Raw genomic sequence first — 7,358 nt, forward strand, 5'->3', positions numbered from 1 at the left:
AGGTCGCGCCGTCGGCCTCCCTGGTGTGCAGCTCCCGGCACCGACGCGAGCACCCCCTCGTCTGCCTTCGCCGCCGCCGCCTCTCCACAGCTCCGTCCTCTTCGCTCCGACTCCAACTCCGAACTCTTCCTCCTGCGAACTTCCCAACTGCACTCAACTCCAACGCACACGACGACGACGACGACCACGACCCTTTTCTGACGAACGCAGCCGCTTATATAAGCCCCGTGGCTTCGCCTTTGACCCCCTGCCTTCGACCTTTCACCTCGCTCCCCATTGGCCCGAGAAAAAGTGGGCGTGAATGCATTTTGATCCATGAATTTGCATATAGCGACCGCCCTCCAACGCCCTGGAGGCGGGGCCAAATCGCCCCTCGCTCACCGATTGGACGGAACAAAAGTGGGCGTGAGTCGTTTTTGATCCGTTTTTGGAGCGGAAAATCCGTGGTTTTGTACACGCTGTTCGGCGCGCGCCCTGCACGAGTCCAATACCGGTACCCACAAGCGGCGCAAGAACGGTGGCGATGCGACGGTTGCGAGGTGTGACGGGAAAGGTCGTGGCTGTTGTGGTGAAGCGGCGTTGTGGTGGGTGGTTGATGTTGTGACGACTGTTGAGACGTGGTTGGTGGTGGTAATCATGGCGGTTGGTCCAAAATAAAGATAGCAAAAGAAAAACGGCTATCCTGAAGAGTCGCAGCACGCATGAATGACATTTATTCCCTCTAGACAACGGGTTTGGGCCTAACTACACATATACTTACCGAGATATCTCACCTAAGGGGCCTGAATGGTGGTTTGCGAATTTGGTAACCACAACACTACCCCCTCCCCTTTTTACAGACTCGTCCCGAGTCGTCAAATTTTCGTGTGCCATCATGTGTAGTTTTCCCCGAGTACATTTTACCTACGGATCCCTGAGTGCGACATTCATGGTATTCGTGTCCCCAAAATAAATAACCTGAGGGCTGCGTAACTACCTAAACAAACTCACTCACACGGACGACTTAAATAAAATTGCCGGCGCTAGGACAGACATGCCGGGGGCGCACTCATATTTACAGTACATCTTAACCTTAACTTACAAATTTTACACTAAACCATGGCCCAGGATCAATGAACTCTGCAAAAGAAAAGCAGTTAGCAGGGAGCCAGGCTGCTCGCATGCAGTCTCTGGCTCAAAACAATGCAGGTGACAGGGAACGTGGCTGGCTGCTCACACGCAGTCCAAGGCCTTCCCTTTTGAACTGAACGCAGTGAACCACAACGGTGCATGGGCCGCACAAACGCAGTCTCCGTGCCAGCTCAAGTGGCACACGCAATGAGGACAACGAATGGATGGATGAATGGATGGACGCAAACACGGTGCACGGGCCGCCACTGCAGGCCCGTGTTGTAGCTGCCAACAGGGCAGTTCTCGCAGCTTGCAAACTGTTGCCTTGATCCTGGCGCACATGGCAATGAACAGGGGGGGGGGGGCAAAGCAAAAATTGAACGGGGCTGGTGAACAGGGGCAGTGGGCATGGCATGGCAAAGGCAGCAGGCAAACACAGCCCGCAGAAGAACTGGCCGGCACAGGCCTTGAAGAAAAACAGCCAGCCGGCAGATGAAGTGGGCCGGCACAGGCCTTGCAGCACAGCAGCTGCAGACGATCCAGCCGGCACAGGCCTCGCAGCAAAACAACAGCTGCCGATGAAGTTGGCCAGCCTTTGCCGTTCCGTGGAGGTTGGTGGAGGGAGTGCGGTGGTGCTGGCCACTTGGAAGGCGGGCTCGGACCTACCTACCTGTCTCCCTCCCAACCTATCGCCTTTGCCTGTCACTGTACATACCCACTCCCGTAATTTGTCAAACCCCAATTTAGCCCCAACTTATTTTTTTATTTTTTTTTTTATTTCTACTTCCCCACTATAAATCGTCCCCTAACCCCCTTTATCGTCCTTGTTCGGCTAACCTATCCTGTCACCTAGCCTACTCCCAACCCCTACGTTCCCTTCCCGGAGGGGAATAAGGGAGAGCTAACGTCCTGTGTCGAGGCCCAACGAAGCCTCAGAATGGCCTCCCCAGAGTTCGGCGATCTATAACCAAAGTGGGTCCAGCGGCCCACAACGACAGCGAGAGGATGGATGGTGCGGAGGGGTACATCTCCTAATCTACCCTAACCATTTAACTGTTAAACTACTCCGGGGCTTTCAACAAGCGCCTCTCGCTTAAACTATTGGTTCTAACAACCCAGATTCCCGTCGCCTGTGTTGGTGTCCTCACAATTTCGGGCCTCGCCCCCGCAATTTTCTCTCCGTGCCCTCACACGGTCTCCTGGCTGGGACACGTGGCTCCCTTTGGCAGGCACGACCCTCTGCCGAATCTCCCGCTATGGCACCCCCGGGCACTACACTGCCTCCGAGCCTACCAGCTCCCTAACACCGGGGAGTGCCCCCCATGGCACCTCCCCTGAAACGCACACGTGGCAGGCCGGCCTCCCGGGCCCCTTTCCGAGGGTCACCCGTGCCCACAACACTGCCCACGCGGCTAATGGCGCCCCGGGCCCCCGCACCAAGCAGGCGCACCAGTGCCCACTACTCTATCCCGGCCCCCCATGGGCCCATGGCCTACCGCGGCCGACTAGCCTGGTGCCCGGGGTACCCACTCAGCGATACTCAGCTTTCGTAGCCACGCTCCCAAGCCCGTCAACAGGGCTCCTGCACCCCTCCAAATGGGTCTCGAGCCTACTTTCCCACCAACAACAAAACGACCTCCATTTTTCAATTTGACTAACCCAGCTAACTCACTCTACACTGACCCCGGGGTCCCTTGGGCGGGAGTCACTCCTCCCCCCAATCACTCATCGCACCATGCATTCCCCATTCGCTCCATACACACAGACCCGCTGGCCTCACTCACTCAACATGTACACGTACTCACCTCACAACCCACAACTCTTCAACACACACACCGCTGAACTCTGCCATCCTCCTAACTGCATCCCCTAACTAACTCGTGCTCCCACGTCGTCCCTTAAACTACAGCACGTTCCTTTTAACACTACGTTGCTAAACTACATCCCCTCTACACATTCACAAGTCTGTCACTGTCTCCAAAATAATCCCATACTCCATTTTCCCAACCTAAAGCTCACTAAATCCCTCTAACTCATCCATTCCACGGACTCCATGAGGACTTACCCCTGCCCCATGAAGTCGGTCTAGCAAAGCTAACCCTTCCCCCTAACTAGTTTCCATCCTGTGCCCAGGTCAAGGGGGTCTTCCACCCCTTGCCCAGGAATCCTGTGCACCCGAAAGTGAGGCTTGCTTTTTTTTTTCCATGCGCAGCACCTGCGCGGCAACTCGCAGCTCGCGCCCTTTACACCTGGCCGTGACGTCATGCAGCTGCACGTGTTCCTCGTCCCTCCTTGGACGGTACCATCCGGCAGGGATACCCCTCCTGCCGGATTCCAACCCCGCGTGCAGCCATGACGTCACCGTGCGCATAAAAAAAACACAAGCCCCACGTCTCGAGGGGTTCCCCACGTCTCGAGGGGTTCCCCACGCGAACACATGTGCTTTGCCCGTTGGAGCTTAACACACACGATCGCGTGGAGAACCCGTCCGGTCCAAATCCGAAATCCTGCCTAAACTTTGTCCGTCCGCGGGATCGGCAAATCCACCGCGTGCGTTTCCGGACCGGGACTTCACTCTCGCAAGCGAGCACGTGGTGGTCTCGTGCGTTGCACAGCACGGACCTCGTGCTCACTGCTGGGTGAACCCGGCACGGTCCCCGAAACAACTACAGCCGCGACTCGGCTTCCTTTCCTCACATGTCGCCGTCGTCGCCTCCATTCCACCCACGCACACCTGCGTGTTACGACGCTCACACTCCATTCCGTTACATTCACACCGGGAGACGCGGCTGCGTGCTCCCGCATGCCAACCGACATCTCCCTCACATACCGCTCTCTCACACACACGGTCTCCCTTGCACACAGCGACCTTGCACACGGCCGTTCACTCACGCATGCTACCTTTCTCGCACACGTGGCTCCACGCACTCGCGGCCTTTCACTCACTCGTAGTGCCTCACTCACACACGCGGGGGCACTCACCCGCGGTGCCTTATCCACACACCGTGCCTCACTCACACACGCGGGGGCACTCACCCGCGGTGTCTCACTCATACACCGTTCCTCACTCACACACGCGGGGGCACTCAACCGCGGTGCCTCATCCACACACGGCGTGCTGGGAAGCACGTACTCTGGCACCATCGCCACCACACCACTCACACACGGGGTCGCTTCCACACACGGGGACGCACTCACGCCTTGCACCACACACACAGGGACAACCACACTGGGGATTCGTGTCCCCACAAGGATCTCCGGGGCCTCTATACCCCCAAGCTCTCCGTGCACCTGTCCACAGCACCCGTCCCCTCAACCTCACAAAGCACGACCGAACCCACCTGGTCGTGACTCGCCTCAAGGGGGCATACTCCCTCCCCGCGTTCCTGGAGGAGGCCATCCAGCTGCTCGCACTGGGTCCCTACACGCTCCGCGAGCTCAACCTCACTATCCTCCACTACCTCCGTGTGTGCGTCTCTAGCCTTGTCTTCATCGTGCAGTCTCTCCTCTATCGTTCCCATCTCCCGTGTCTCTGCCAACTCAGTCACCTCTTCACCCTTTACCTCCCTTGTCTCAACTATTATTTCCGTTGTCGTCACCTCGTGTCTCGTCTCGCACGTTTTGGTCTCCCCATTTAATTTTTCCCTTTCGGTCATCGTCACGACCCTCGCCCAACACGTCCCCCGAATTATTTTTTCACCCGCCTCCACCGCGGGCCCGACAGCCGTTGCACCCCCTTCCAGCTCATTTGCTCCCACACGTGGAGTCGCCATTTTTATCTCCCTGGTCACGGCCTTCATGCCCGCCTGCAGGCATCGGCCCATGTTCTGCGTCTCACCCCGCAGCTCTTTCATTTCTTTTTTCATTTCGTTTTTCATTTCATTTGTATTTGTATCCATCTTTTTGTTCATGCCTTTCATTTTGTTTTTCATATCCGCATTCATCTTTTGTGCATTCGCATCCATCTTCGCTGTCATTTCCGCATTCATTTTTGCCAGCATGGTGATTAGCTGGGCCATGTCGGGTAAGCTTGGGTGAGCCGTTTCGGCAGGGGTTGGGGAAGGGTTTTGGTGGAGAGGGGGAGGGGAGGTGTCATACACCGCGGCCGCTGCCGCACCCATTTCTGGCTCTGGGTTCAGTTGGGCGAGTTCGTTTTCCTGTACAACCAACATTTCCTGCACGGGGATTTCATCCTGGGCCATGGATTCTACACATTCTACATCCATTTCTAATACCCCCGGCTCCCACTCGCCTTGAGACGCCGTCTTGCTTCTCTTAAAGGGGTAATTTAGCTCGCTCGTAATTTGGAGGGAATCGGGGGTCGCTTCTCTCACCCCTGGACCGATTCCCGTGAATTTAATTGGAGACAGGAGAGCCCGTTTTCCCGTTCTCCGATACCAGTGCCGCGAGGAGGGCGATGGGTTTATATCCCACTCCTGACACCAGTGTTGCGGATTCGCGCCCGCCGGCGTGCTGACGGCCACGTAACTCGAATCGCGGCACGTCGCCCACCGGACGGACAATCCAGTCGTGACCCTCTCGGACTAACGCCGGGAACCAGTCTCGGGTGGACCTATCGGTCTCACCGCGATCGTGCCAATCGGCCCCCGCGTGGGATAGGGTTGCTCGCCAAATTCGACCGACCTAAGTACCCACACGGAGGGTAGACCGGGCGATCGCACCTCGCCGCAGGTCGACTTCGGACACGGGCCACTTAAGCGACCCGTTCCGTACTATCGGGATAACGGAGCAGTGTTATTCGTCGGCCTCGACGGTTCGATTAATTATCGGGCGTCTTAGCGCACGACCAACCCTTTACGTGAAGCAAGATGGGGATTCAATGAAAGAAATGACGAAGCGAAGCGGTAAAACAGTTCAACAATAAGCACATTTATTTCGCGATGAACGGAAAGCACACATATACAATTCCACCAAAAGCACATGTAAAAGAAGAAGACAAAAAGCAAATGCAACAATGCAGATCTATCCGACTACCGGGCACTCGGCAACACTTATACAATTTTACTTCACAGACGGCGCCGACAACATTCCCAAAGCAAAAGAAAAGAGAACCACCCTCCAGGATGAGGGGGGTAGGCGGGCCTGGGGCCGAGACCGTGTCGGGCCTACCCGTCTGATGATGAGACGCGAAGTGGCGGTGGTGCCTCAACTCCGCGGGCCTCGCGGACAGTGTCTGGTAGGGGGTGGGAGGGGGGCCCCCTTTTGTCGCACTATCTCAGCGCGGGGGGAAACAGGAGGGGGTTGCTGATGCTCGGGGAAAGGAGGATTTCACAAAATCTCGGGTCCCGCGACGAGCGTCTCCACCACGACCTCGGTCGCGCCGCCGGCCTTTCCCTCCGCAGTTCCCCGAATCCGACGCGAGCACCCCCTCGTCCGCCTTCGCCGCCGCCGCCTCTCCACAGCTCCGTCCTCTTCACTCCGACTCCGCGAACTCCCAACTGCGAACTGCTTCTCCGAACTCCAAAACTCAACTCCCTCCACTTCCAACTGATCTCGTCTGACGAACGCAGTCGTTTTTATAAGCCCCGTGGCTTCGCTCTTTCATCTTTGACCCTCTGCCTCCGACCTTTCACCTCGCTCCCCATTGGCCCGAGGAAAAGTGGGAGTGAATGCTTTTTGATCCATGAATTTGCATATAGCGACCGCCCTCCAACGCCCTGGAGGCGGGGCCAAATCGCCCCTCGCTCACCGATTGGACGGAACAAAAGTGGGCATGAGTCGTTTTTGATCCGTTTTTCTGCGGAAAATCCGTGATGTTTTTGAACAGGCTGCTCGGTGCGCGCCCCGCACGAGTCCAGCATCGGTGCCCACGAGTGGCGCGAGATGACGGTGATGCGATGGTGGCGAGTTGTGACGGTAAAGGTCGTGGCGGTTGTGGTGAAGCGGCGTTGTGGTTGGTGGTTGTTGTTGTGATGGCTGTTGAGACGTGGTTGGTGGTGGTAATAATGGCGGCTGGTCCAAAATAAAGAGAGTAAAAGAAAAACGGCTATCCTGAAGAGTCGCAGCCCTCATGAATGACATTTATTCCCTCTAGACAACGGGTTTGGGCCTAACTACACATATACTTACCGAGATATCTCACCTAAGGGACCTGAATGGTGGTTTGCGAATTTGGTCAACCACAACAATATATATGTATGTATATATATATATATATATATATATATATATGTATGTATATATATGTATATATGTATATATGTATGTATATATATATGTATATATGT

Source organism: Eptatretus burgeri, chromosome 13 (genome assembly GCF_056783735.1).
Source record: "Eptatretus burgeri isolate ZD-2024b chromosome 13, Ebu_testis_v1, whole genome shotgun sequence".
NCBI classification, from domain to species: domain Eukaryota; kingdom Metazoa; phylum Chordata; class Myxini; order Myxiniformes; family Myxinidae; genus Eptatretus; species Eptatretus burgeri.